Source organism: Euprymna scolopes, chromosome 4 (genome assembly GCF_053919585.1).
Source record: "Euprymna scolopes isolate OS-2025 chromosome 4, ASM5391958v1, whole genome shotgun sequence".
NCBI classification, from domain to species: Eukaryota; Metazoa; Mollusca; class Cephalopoda; order Sepiida; family Sepiolidae; genus Euprymna; species Euprymna scolopes.
Window position 1 is genome coordinate 76,913,279 of NC_136485.1, and position 15,000 is coordinate 76,928,278.

Here is a 15,000-nt window from a genome sequence, read left to right on the forward strand (position 1 = left end):
GGCGGTCGACCTTTACCTGGCAACTCTATTTTTTTTATTTATTTATTTTACTTGGTCCATCAGCTATTTCTTCGGATTGACCATATGGTCCTAGACGATTATGCAACTATCGAACACAGATTTAACTGAAGAATTAAGGGGGGGCAATTCAAAAAAAAGAAAATTAATAGAAAAAGCTTGTTATGAAAAAAAAAACTCCGTGCTATTCAATAATAATTGTCTGGATGAAAATATGCTGCCTAAATACAGCATATATATATATATATATATATATATATATATATATATATATATATATATATATATATATATATATATATATATATATTTATATATATGGACCAAGACGACTATTGAACTTTCTTGCACGAATTCAACCGAGATATAAGTACGACAATTCGAAAAATAGAAAAATTACAAAAAAAAACAAAAAAAAACACAGTCCGTGTTATCCAACATGAATGTTCTGAATACACGCCCACACAAACACACACGCCCAAACACACACACACATATATATATGTATATATATATATATATATATGTATATATATATATATATATATATATATATATATATATATATATATATATATCTGGTGGTTTCATTGTATTCTGTTTTAGCTGTGGCTATTTCTCTATCACAGTTACTTCTATATACTTCTGTCTGTTTGAACTGGACTCATATCGGTTGAATCCGCGGTAGGCATGCTGCTTTTAGGAATGTTTTACAAGGGACACACACATGCATACAAACACACGGATATATATATATATATATATATATATATATATATATATATATATATATATATATATATATATATATATATATATATATGTGTGTGTTTATGTATGTGTGTGTGTGTGTACATATATGCTTATATTACTGTGTGCATATATGTGTGTGTATACACCCAAGCAGATTAAGGCACGATAAATAAATATAGGTGTATATACATTTATCTATCTATTTCATACGTAGTAAAACCAATAGCCACGGGTATTATGTATTTTGAAGCATTATGTTCCACCGCAAAATACCGTTTTTTTTTTGAAGATTTCTTAAATATCAATGACAAACGGTAGTGGTTGCCTTCCTTGTTATTGACACATTTTCATTTAACCCAGATAATTTGTAACACTATTACTTTTATTCATCAGCTCAGCGGCTTACTAGTAAGTAGAGATGTGGTGCAAATCTGGAAACAGGAAGAGAGACAAAGACACACAGAGACGCACAGACACACACAGACACACAGACACAAACACACACGCACACACACGCACACACACACACACACACACACACACATATATATATATATATAAATATATATATATATATATATATATATATATGTATATATATATATTTAATACCATGTGTGTTTTTTCGTTGCCCAGGTGTTTGGAGGTGTGTATTTATGAAAAAAAAAAACGAAAGTGGGAGTAGGAAGCATGTATCGAGCCCGTATCGCGAAGGAAGAAAAGAACGGGAAAAACGTGACGTTTTTGCTGTTACGATCACAATCAAACCGGAAATAACGTATGTTTAAATTAAGGTAAGACAATCGAAAAGAGGGAATGACTTTTTAAAATATCGGTGAAGTCAGCGACCCATCCCTCTAGAAACGCGTCCAGTCGAGAGTGAAGAAATTAATGTTTTTAGCCAATTTTTCGGTATTTTTCGTCTGAAGGGTCGACCTTCAAAATAATACTGTTCTCGTGCAAATCCGTCACCTCTGACGAAATTTTTAGGCAGACATGCAAACATGCATACATACATTGATATATTGGTAGCTCATATTTTCGACTCAACGCGATTAAAAGCTTGCCTTATCTCTGAATAACCGTTTATGTAAATTTTAAAAATGTTTAGACCAGAAATTGTCACAGTAATTCTGTAGAGACCGCAGAGGTTTTTTTTTAATCTGACACCTATTATGCCCCCTTAAGATGCATTCTATTGTGCTCCAATCAAGTTATTATGTAAGATCCATGCCCATGTAAACTATATCTAAAATGTCAATTGTTTATACCCAAAATTGGCAGAGAAGTTTGATAGAGGTGTCAAATGTCAACTCGTTGAACTGTGGCCCCTAAGCAGCCACATTTCTGTCTGATCGTGGATTTCAAATATTTTCCCAAATATCCATATATATATATCAAATTTCGAGGTTGTAGACTTAAACTTGACAGAGTTAATGTGTCAGAAATGTACACAGATAGGCAGACACTTATATATATATATATATATATATATATATATATATATATATATATATATATATATATATATATATATATATATATATATAGCAACACTTACTTAAACAATATAAAATAAGTTTGGACATGATTAAAAAAATCCAAAAAATTGAAACAAACCTGACATGGCGTAATATAAGTAAACTGTAAGTTATTAGCAGCTCCTTTTCCACTTTTTGGGTGTTTTAATCGTGTGCAAACGCATGTTATTTCTATTTGGTGAAGTGATATTTGCTATTACTTCTTAAGATTTATGCTCAAAACTGTTTCCCTTATTGATATATGAAGTAAGTGAATTATTTTGTGCTACGACCTAGATACAGTCAAGAATTGTAAGTTTAACCGGAATCAAAGGAATAAATGGCAAGATTGCCAACATCATGAAATATTGAATATAGACTTTTGTCATTCATTAATTACATACTCTTTAATTACATTGATTTTCTTATACAAGAATCTGTATATATATATATATATATATATATATATATATATATACACATATATATAAAAGCAATATAAGTGAATAAAGAATATTTCAAAAATACATATATATACATACCTATATATACATATATATATATATATATATATATACATACATATATACATACATATATACATATACATATATGTACACGTACATATACATGCATATATATATGATTATCCATATATATATATACACACCCACACCCACACACACACACACACACACACACACACACACACACACACACACACATATATATATATACAGTAGTGTCCAAAAGTTAGGAACGATCGATATTTTTTAATTGCGTCAAATTTATCCATGAAAAAGTAAAAAAAAAATATTTTTTTGTGAATTTTCTTACGTTTACTCATGGTTGTTAACTTTTTTTTTTTTGATTTTGAATACATATAGTTTATATCTATCTACCTATCTATCTATCTTTCTATATATATATAGTTGTCCCAAAATAAGTAACATAGGAAATTATTAATGAAAAACATTACAAATTCCTTTCAGCATTTAGAGAAAACACCTTGTTTCAATCACACTATGACATCTTTTGCTGCAATACTGAACCTATCGTTTGCATGTTTTATGTGAGATTTTATTCCAGGATTTTTTTTTAACATTCCCATAAATCATCAATATTTTTTTCTGTGATCTTATCACCAATAATTTTCCAAACATTTGAAATTGGGTTCAGGTCGGAGCTCTGAGCTGAGAAATTTATAACGCAAATATTGGTTGTATTTAGCTCCATTAATACGTTTTTTGCTTTATGACATGGTGTATTGTCTTGCATAAATATATCAGAATCATAAAGATTAGGAACCACTTGTTCTGTAATCAATTATCTGTACATTTGTCATTAATATTTCCATCAATCCTCACAAAGAGGTCAGTTTCTTATAAGATAGCATACATCCTACCATTATACTGCCCCTTCCAACTTTTACTGTACTTTTAATAACTGCAAGAGACATTATTTTCCATTTTTCATTTGGACAATTGGTTTCTTGTCTGATCCGAAGGACTGAATTCAGATTCATCAATAAAATGAATATTTTCGCATTTTTTTAGTTCCCAAAACAAATGTGTGTGTGTTTTTTTATGCGAATAATAATCTGGTCTTGTTATTTTTAATAGACATTAAAGGCTTTGAGAATGGACTTCTTGAAAATAACCCAACTTCTTGTAATCTTCGTGATATCGTTTGTCGGGAATTTTTTGTCATGTTTTGGATGTACAATACCGGGATATTGAAACCGCATGTTTTAAGGTGATCAGACCGAGATGATCGAGTGATTTTTCTATCCTTCCTCTTCGTTGTTATTCAGGGTTAGCCAATTTTTTTACTTTTCAATCAATGGTAAACCTTTTTTTTCTATTTTGAATAACCCGATAAGCAACGCTTTTAGACCGTTTCAATATTTTAGCAATCTCCCCTATGGACTTTTTTCATTATAATGGTTACAAATAAGTTGTTTATTTCTTGTATGGATAGTTTTTTGTTTTCGAATATTCAAAGACGATATTTTTTCAGTTATTATGAAAATTGCTAAAGTTTTTTTATTATTTCCCGCGTCTCTTAAATTTGGAACGCATGTAACTTAATTACGTTTATGCGTATGTAAAAACGTAATATGTATTCAAAGTCAAAAATCCACAAATATATATTTATAGTAAAACGACCACTATTGAACACGGAAAAACTCACCAACTTGTTTATTCCTTTTTCATAGATAATGTTAGAAACCATAAAAAATGATCGACTGTTCCTTAACTTTTCGACGCTACTGTGTACACACACATACACACACTTATATATATATATATATATATATATATATATATATATATATATATATATATATATATATATATATAGATGTATATATCTACAAATATGTATATATATATATATATCTGCATATATATACATATATATACATATATATATATATATATATATATATATATATATATAATGGTCGAGAATATTTTTCGGACACTTTATTATTCGAGATTCCTAGCAATATAGAGTGGCGAAATTCCGAAATTCTTTCAATAGAATAGCATAACCATATAAAGACAATGGCTGTAATTAAAATGGAAGAAAATCGATTAGGTAATGAAAAATATTTAATTTTCATTATCATTTACAAAACATGCGTGACCTTGTTTTTAGGACATCGTTGAAAAGTTGTTAATAGTAGTTAATGCCACATTTCTACTCAATAACTTTACCAATCGCTCTACAAAATGATAAAAAATATACACAATCACCTCTCTACTGGTTTCTATTAATTGTTTTTTGGCATCTGGTGTTCCTTTCCATAGTAGAGCGTCTTCATTATTTCAGGCTCATCATAGATATGTTGCGCAAGCATTTCCCAAACATTGTCAATTATATTTAGATATCGGCATTTTGAAGGTCATTCCAAAGAAATTATATTAACTTTAGCCATCCATTCTTTCATGCGTTTTGACACATGCCTGCTGCCATTGTCTTGCTGTAGAACGAAATCATCCCCTATCTCTTCTTATCATTGGTAAAGCTGTATCATCCAGCAACTGTTTGTAGCTTTCGCTGTTCTGCCGTCCATGCAGCCACTCCAACCATATATTTCCATTAGCAAAGATGATACCGCAAATCATAATCCCAGCTTGCCCCATCTGTCGTTTGTTCAGTACAACAGGCTCATACCTTCTCGACCAAACACGCCATCCATCGTGCTCACAAAACTTGAAACGCTTCTCATCAGTAAATATAACCTTCTTAAAGTCGACATGCTTCGTAAACCACCTTTTAACACTCTCCCGCCCTGCTACTTTGGGTTCCTTTGTTAGTGTATTATTTGTTCTTAGCTTTTGTATGCTCCAAACAAATCCTATGCAGCGTTCCTTGTACGGTTCGAACGTTTACACCCCAATTCACATTTCTCCATTACCTTTCTGTTGTAACTTTTTCTTCAGATGTAAAATGCCCTGTCACAATCCTCTTCATTTTCCTTAACGTCCTCTTGCCAATTGATCTTTTTCGTCTTTTCGCTTTTTCATCTCGGAGTTTGTCTTCAGCATATATTCGACTGTTAATTTAGACAGATTCAAATCCATGACGATGCGTCTAATGCTGACTCCATTTTCCAGCTTATTCCGTGAAAAACAAACAACTTCTTTTCAATGCGTTTCAATTAATTAAAATTAATTGTTTTTTTCCAACAGAATAGAACAGATAATAGATTCTAACGAATAAAGGTAAGTTTACAAGCAGAAAATTAGCATGCAACATCATAGCTCATAATAAAATATCATGCATCAACATAGCGCTTAATAAAATAGGATTATTTGTCATGTCCAAAAGATACTGTCTGGCAGATTTTCGCAGAAATCATAAGAAACGTAAATAATCAAAGCCAAACTAAAAAAAAAAAAAAGATTACACCAGTAGTGGATTGTCACTCCCCAACTACGTCCTTGCTATCTAAAATTTTAAGACAAAGTAAGTCCTTTGAAGTTTTCTCAAATGCTCGAAAAGTATTGTCGGGTGCTTGTATATATATATATATGTACAGGGTGACCCCAAGAAACGGGTCACAAATATAATTAGACCCTCTTTCTTAGTGTTTTGTTCGAGTGAAATGAAACTTTGGTCATAACTAGTTTATAATATTCAAAACATCACATCAAAACACTAGGGTTGTTTTTCTCCGTTCTACGGCATGTATTCTAGATGACCTCTCTTTAGCTTTTGTGTTTTTGGGATCACCCTGTGTATGTATGTATGTATATATATATATATATATATATATATATATATATATATATATATATATATATATATGCCCGTTGACATACACCTTTACCGATAAAGATAGAACCCAGAATAAGATAGAATCTAGCAATTGCATCGATAACTGACAACGCCAAACCCAAAGTAGGTTTCGATGTACTGCATCTAATCAGTGACCTGCTCAAACATGGGCACGCACCCAGGTCGTCGCATTCATGAAGTGTGCAATACTGACGACCTAACCATATGGTCCATTGTATGTGAACGGGTATTTATACACACACACACACACACACACACATATATATATATATATATATATATGTATAATCTCCTCTTGATGTCTAATATATATATATATACATACGTAATATACATATATATATAATTTTGCTCGCATGTATATGTGATATATATATATATACAAATATATACATATATATATATATATATAAATATACATATATACATATGTATATATATAAATATATATATATATATAAATATACATATATATATACATATATGTATAGAGTGACACAAAACAAACGGGCCTCAAATATAATTAGGTCCCGTTTCTGTGCGTTTCCTCCGAATGAAATTAAGTTCGGTTATAACTAGTTTATTATATTCAAAGCATCACATCAACACACTAGGGAAAGCCCTTTTGTTTTTTAGCTCACCAAGTATATATATATATATATATATATATATATATATATATATATATATATATATATATATATATATGTATACATTGTATGTTAGGTCATGTTATATGCTATTGGTACCATGTAACGCAGTACTACCTGCCACATGGTCGGGTCACCGGCGACTAAACTGGTTCCCCCACCAGACTTTTTTGGTGAGGAGGGCGGCTAATCTCCCTGAAGGATAAAAATCAGGACCTTCCAAAGGGCGAATGAACTCTTTTTCTGGGTCAACGGCTAACTAGAACCGTGTATATTTGTGTGTGTATATGTGTATTGGGGTAGAGAGGACTCCTGTAAGCCGTGGTGAAGGCAACCTTTCTAGGAGAAGCAAATCTCTGATTTAAAAAACCATAATGCAAAAGACCAGTACCCGCATTAAGCTGGTCTGCAGTTTAATTTGTTGCTGGCTATCTTGCTCTTGCTTGTTGATTGATCTCAACATTTTGAACCGAGAGAGAGACTTAGCTTTCGTACAAAGCTAAGACTCTGTAACATAATATTTTTTATAGATACTCCCTCAGGCATTTGGGCTCATAGATTTTAAATGTCTGAGGGAGTGGCACTCGTCTGACAAGACGTTGCAATCATATATATATATATATATATATATATATATATATATATATATATACATATAAACAATGAGCTCCTAATAAGCATCTTGCAAAGAAGCTACATAGAATTAATAATTCATCTTTGCAGGATATGCATATAATTGAGAAGAAATATATTTTTAAATATATACGCGTGTTTTTATGTTTTTTTATAAATATACTTTAGAATCTGCTGAATGGTTTAATATTTTCTCGGTGGAAAATATAAAATATCAAGAAGTGTCCCTAATTTTTAATCCGTCAAAACATTTATAAAAATCCAAAAGAACGAGTGGAGTATTAACAGAATCGGTTTTATTACATATGGAGTTATCTCCACATGCGTATGCGTGTACGTATATATATATATATATATATATATATATATATATATATATATATATATATATATATATATATATATATATGTGTGTGTGTGGGGGGGTGTTAGGGTCTATGCTCCTACAATAAAGTGCTGGTTGAGTTTGAATATAATAAAATAAATACGTATCAGATACGTTTGCAGCCAAAACAACGTACTATTAGGAAATGATTGAGAACAGAATCAGTAGAGAGTCCTATTCTACAGCTTCTGTGCTCTAACACAAGAACGGGAGGGAAAAAAAAGAAATAAATGCATACGGATGATTTAGTCTATCTTTTAAATATATTAATAAATTACAATGTAAATTTCAAAGAAAGTAAATATCTGTTTATTTCGTAATAATGCGTTGTTTTTGCTTATAACGTATCTAATACGTATATATATATATATATATATATATATATATATATATATATATATATATATATATAATATACACATATATTAATGAAATTAAGCGCATGTAGTTTTTACATGCAATACGCAATGGTAAATTTAAAACTAATATAAATAGCAGTCATTACATAGAAAATATACGAACCCAACGAAGTTAAAAAAGCTCAATATGCAGTAGAGCTTATAAAAAAAGAACGAAAATGATAACTGTAAATTGAACTTTACAATCAAAATTTAATGCTAGTTAAGATATTAAGTGAAATTGCTTTATATTGTAATTATAAATTGCTTTATATTTTAGTTATAAATTGCCAAATAACAAAAGAATTGAATAATTGTTCGACCAGTTGACCCGAAATAGAAAATAGTTATTTGGAGTCCAAAATAAGTCCAGCGTGACTATACATATACTCCAATATGAAAGCCGTCAAAATATCTGAATAAATGATGTTTTTTCGGGCAGTGCAGGATGTCAAAGCGAAGTCTGTCTCTTGTCAAATGGGACCGAAGAATAACAAGAGAAAAAACCAGTATGAGGACTTTCATCATCGGCTCAATTAGAAAAAGTGATTTCAGATTAAGTGTTAAAGAAATTAAGATCAGGCTACAAGGGGAAAACATCAGTCCCTGACCAAATTAAATTCGATGCCATTATTTAAAAAAAGTTTGTGTTGTGAGGATTCTAAAGTTTTAGGCGTTGCAGACTCTTTGCTTATTAAGGCTTTCGAAATTTAATGATGATGACGAAGATTACATAATAACAATAATAATAAGAGTCTTATCAGTAATAATTATAATAATAATAATAATAATAAATACAAAGTAATTATAACAATAATATATATATATATATATATATATATATATATATATATATATATATATATATATATATATATATTATCAATGTTGGTACCTGTCATTGTTGTTGCTATTATGTTTAGTTTTATAACTTTTTTTCAGCAATGGTGGCTTTAAAAATATTATCAATGTCACCATCTTTATTACCGTTTTTCATTATGTCTACATTCGTTAATTTAATTACTAAATTATTATTATTATTATTATTATCGTTATTATTATTATTATTATTATTATTAAAAATGATCATTGACTATACTATCATTGGAATTACTTTGCATTTATTATTATTATTATTATTATTATTATTATTATTATTATTATTATTATTATTATTATTATTATTATTATTATTATTATTATGTCATTTTTAAAATCGGCAGGAGTTTTCGACATCCTTTATAGGCTAAGATTCTGCAACACTTAAACATCTATAATCTTCACTCCCCCAACCATTTTAAATAATGACATCGAATTTCACACTTTATAGAAAGATCTGTTTGGTTCTGTCTAGACACTTTCCGGTTAGAGTAATACGATATTTCAGGGAGTGATTCCACCCCCCCCCGCTTAACATGCCCTTAATTTCTTTAAAATTTAATCCAAAATCACATTTTCTAATTAAGCAGATTATGAAGGTCTTCATACTGATTTTATCTTTTTTTTTTCCTCGGCCCTATTAGACTGGGGTCTGATGTATTTTACAACCACTGTACTGCTTGAAAAAAAACAACACAATTTTCATTTTTTCAACTGTTTCAGGGCTTTCCAATTGGATTATATGCATCGTCACGCTGGACTTACTTTGGACTCCCCTCTCTCTTAAGAACTATTTTTCATTTCGTTTCCACTTTGAGAGGATTTTGATGCAAGCTTAAATATGATGCGGGGCTCGTTTTTATATATATGATGATTTTACATATCGACCAAGTTTTCACTTCTTTTTTTATACCATATATTAGGACCTCGTAATTCTTACAGCAACATCCCCTTAATATACAACTATCAAACCTTGCATAGCAATTTTGACTGTCCGAGAGAGTTACAAAATTGGTCGAAGTGAGTGTCCCTAATGATTGAGGTCTAAACAGGGCTGAAAGGGAGAAACTGAACAAATATCAAGGTCCCTTGTATAATATGAAAAGAAACTGGAATGGAGATATCAATCACTCCAGTTATTATAGCTGTTACATGACTTATGAAGGAGAACATGAAATCCTACTTTAAATATATTCGTGGTGAATACAGTTTAAAAAATCCAGACAATTGCACCTAATGGAACAACGAGGATACTAAAAATATCTCTCAGCTGATTTCAATAAAAAAGCAGGGCAATGTTAGCAGTTTGCGTGGCTGACCCATACCCAACATTAAAATCTTCAAAGGAAGAAAATTAAAAACAAATACTAACTTTACTTCCGTCTACACTATTTAACTCTAAATCCTTAATTTCCTCAAATACACTTTATATCCAAAAGACTACCAGTTGGTACCTGTCAATAATATTCCTACTATAATGTGTATTAATAAATTTAATTATATATATATATATATATATATATATATATATATATATATATATATATATATATATATATATGTATATATATATTTATATGTATGCATTATGTATGTATGTATGTGTGTGTTTGTGTGTGTGTGTGTAATATTGTATTGCGTAGTAAATGTTGATTCAAACAGTAATCACTAAGGGAATATTTAAACTAATGAGGTTTCATCTATTTTTGTCTAAATAATCTCTTCCAATTGTCAGCTTGTGTGCGTGTGTTATTTGGAATATGTTAAAATTAACATTCGTATTCAAAGTTGAGGTAGATTTATTTCATTCTCCGTACTGACGTGGCCTGGCAGTTATTATATTTAATCAAGTTCCTCCAAAGCAGATTCACAGTTCCGATATCGGCCAGGCGCATCAATGAGTAGGGGAAAGGAATATCAAAATTAGTACAATGTTGCTAATTCGGTTTCATAATAATCAATGGTGAGACCCCATCGATCGATCATATTGTCTGGTTGGACAATCAATGTGCTGATTGATTTTAGAAGTTTAAAAGAGGTTTTATAAATCTTGTCTAAGACTTACGGTTGTGATGTTCCTCATTTGTAAGCATCCGTATAGGAAATAAAACAGACTAAGTTCATGATCGCTTCTACAATAGAGGTATTCTTCAAATTTTTTCAAAGATGAAAATTGTATTTCTTTGAATTATCATTCATGTGATAGTTGATTGACAAAATAATTGAACGCATTTAAATTACGAATCGGCGTAAAATTGTATGTCGGATATTTAAAACAGTTACGTTCTGCACAGTGTAGTTTACTTTAAAAATTGTTTAGACAAGGTAATAATAAAAAATATATCTCTCAATCTCACAGGATATTCTAAATAAATTTGTATACTGAAATGAATAGAATTTGCTCTTACTTGGGAATTTCGACGGAAAAGCCTACCTTAAGTGTATAGGCTGTGTAATGCTGTGTTCCTCATCCAAGTTTACATTCATTCACACACAGGTCTCAGAGAATCTGCTCACAAAAAACATTTGCATGCTTATTATGAATAGTCTATTATATTGCAAAGCTCACTCCAGTATAAAAAGCAATGCGTTTTAAGTGTTATGTAGGAAACCACCATGTTGATTGTTAACAGCTGTTGAATATGAACCTAATTGATTGCTTTAACTTTCGGTGAAAACCTTGACGATTGGAAAAATTTTAGAGCTAAAAATTAGGCAGTAGTTTGTTCTACAATTGGTTGGTATTTCAACCAATGTTTCCGATAGAAGTTATGTTCAGTTTTTATTCAAGAAAAGAACATTGAATTAACCAACATTTCCTCCATCAGGAGGAGATTAGGAAAGAGCATATTATACACAGAAGTAATGAAATTGGGGTTCAGCTGAGCATCTTTCATTCAAGTCACTCTAGCAATCTTCTTTTCCTAAGTATATTGTCGTAAGTTAGAGAAAGGAATACATTTCACTATATTTTGGCGTCGGCTTTTAATCATGGAAAAACGGAAACAGTAATCTAAGGGAGTTTTTTTTTTCTTTTTGTGAAAGTACAAGGTCTGATAACGGCCTTAGGTTGTATATATGCAGTTGATTACATAGCTATTATTAAACAGTGGATTAATGCTTTTTTTTTTTAGTAATGCTATTAGCAATCTATCATGTATTATTTTAGGGATTAAAATTACTCTTCTATGAAAATTACTCTTCTATAGTTATCAAAGGAAAAGAGTTCATTTACATTCACTTTTACACTTCGGAAAAGAGGGAGTCCCCACATTGGTAAGAAAAACAGTAGCTTGAAGATCTTTTGACTCTCTGAATGAAATATTTTAATACAGGTGTGTTGCGTAATTAATATTATGAATTTAAATACAGCTTTAAAAAAAGCATACAAAAATAAGATGGTGTGTATATAAATGCAATGCAGTTATTCATATTAGAATTATAACTAATATTCCGTTCTGGACTCTACGTATATACATCTTAAAATTATACTTATATATGAAGCTTGTAGATAAGGAGCTACATTATTCACTAACTTTAATATAAAAGGTTACGACGCAACATATGGTTCGAAAAATATGTAGGTATCAACCAAATGATCACTTAATAATGCTCTAAATGGTATGTATGTAATAAGTGGTAGAAAAACACGTTGCGTGCCATACCTCATAAATAAAACGTACCTAATGAAGACTGAAAATGTTCATGTCGCTTCGCTGTCGCGTCAATCCAATGTTTTCAATGTTTTATCTCTATAGTCTGAAGCCATTGTTTTATATAAGACGACAGGCAATCTGTAGTTTGACGAAATTTAAAATTAAATCCGATGGCATATTATTTTAGTGAAGTGTAGATAAGTGAGATTTTACTAAATATGTTGACGACTATTTATATCATATAGTGAGTTAAAAGAAAACATTTATATTTGCGTATTTTAATTTTTGTAGGTGTTTTATATAGTTTAATAAATATTTTCACAAACTAAATAATTCGACAAATAACATATGAAAATTTCGAGGCCATATACATTATAATCAACAGTGTTATATTTGGGTCAACCTATAATGCATACGGAGATCGATATCAAAAAATATAATCATATATTTTCAGTATGTCAAATATGTTCTATCATGAGTAAGAATTTTCCTCCTATATTAGTTACAACTCATTGTTAAACAATAATTTTAAATGTTATACTTTAATTTCTGTAAAAATAAAATGTTCGGATCCAGTCCGGTTCGGCAACTTAAATATAGAGATAGCAAAATATCATGATATAATAGATAATAGAAAATCTTCTTTAAAGAAATATTCCCTTAGTTTACATTGTCGTAAACGTTAACCATACGTCAGAGTATATCAGTATATAATGTGGATTAGCTGATCAATGACCTAAAAACTAAATCCTTATTGAGATACTGTCATAAAATATTCTACTAATAAGTGTAATCTTACAAAACCCTTATAAAAATTGTGGACAAGGAATAATACTAATATTCATAGAAACACCCGATTTCACAAATCGGTTCAATTACCTGTTTTGTCAGCGTTTAACTAAAAATGTTTGGCTATAAATGACTGAAATTTTATTATTTGTATGATTCATGAACAATATATATTATATTAATACTTAAAACAGAAACATTATAATTATATAAAACAGAACGTTTGGCTGTCAAACAATAATAAAGCAAACACTGAGGAATTTACATGACATGCAAACTCAATATATATATATATATATATATATATATATGTATATATATACATATATATGTATATATACATGTATATATATATATGTATACATATATATATATATACATAATGTACATGGATGTATATAATATATATATGCATATATACATATGTATATATATATATATATATATATATATATATATATATATATATATATATCAAAGATAGGTTACACATTTTTTTCATGTAATATATTTCAATTATTATTAATTTATTAAATAGAGTAGGAGTCAAACACCTCAGCAGAAACCACCTTCTTAATTGCATGCAATATGGTTTCTCTTCTGCCAGAACTACAGTAGATGGGCTAACGGACATACCTCATAGGATTACTAAATCTCTTGGCAGAGTCTTCCTTTCTAGGGCAATTGCTATTTACATATCAAAGGTCTTCGACAGGGTATAACATAATGACTTACTTCACAAGATTTCCAGCTACGGTATGACTGGTAATGTTTTCTCAATCATTAAATCGTTTCTCTCTGATAGGCTCATAACAGTAGTGGTTGATGGGTAGAAATTGCAGGCTCTCAGTATTAATGCTGGAGTCACTCAGGGGACCATCCGTGGCCCAACTCTCTTCCTGATCTATATCAATGATCTCCCAAAACATCATTCGATGACATCTATCAAGATGGCTCGACCATCTACGGCAACACATCAAAGGCTGAAAATCAAAAAGTTCCCTCTGA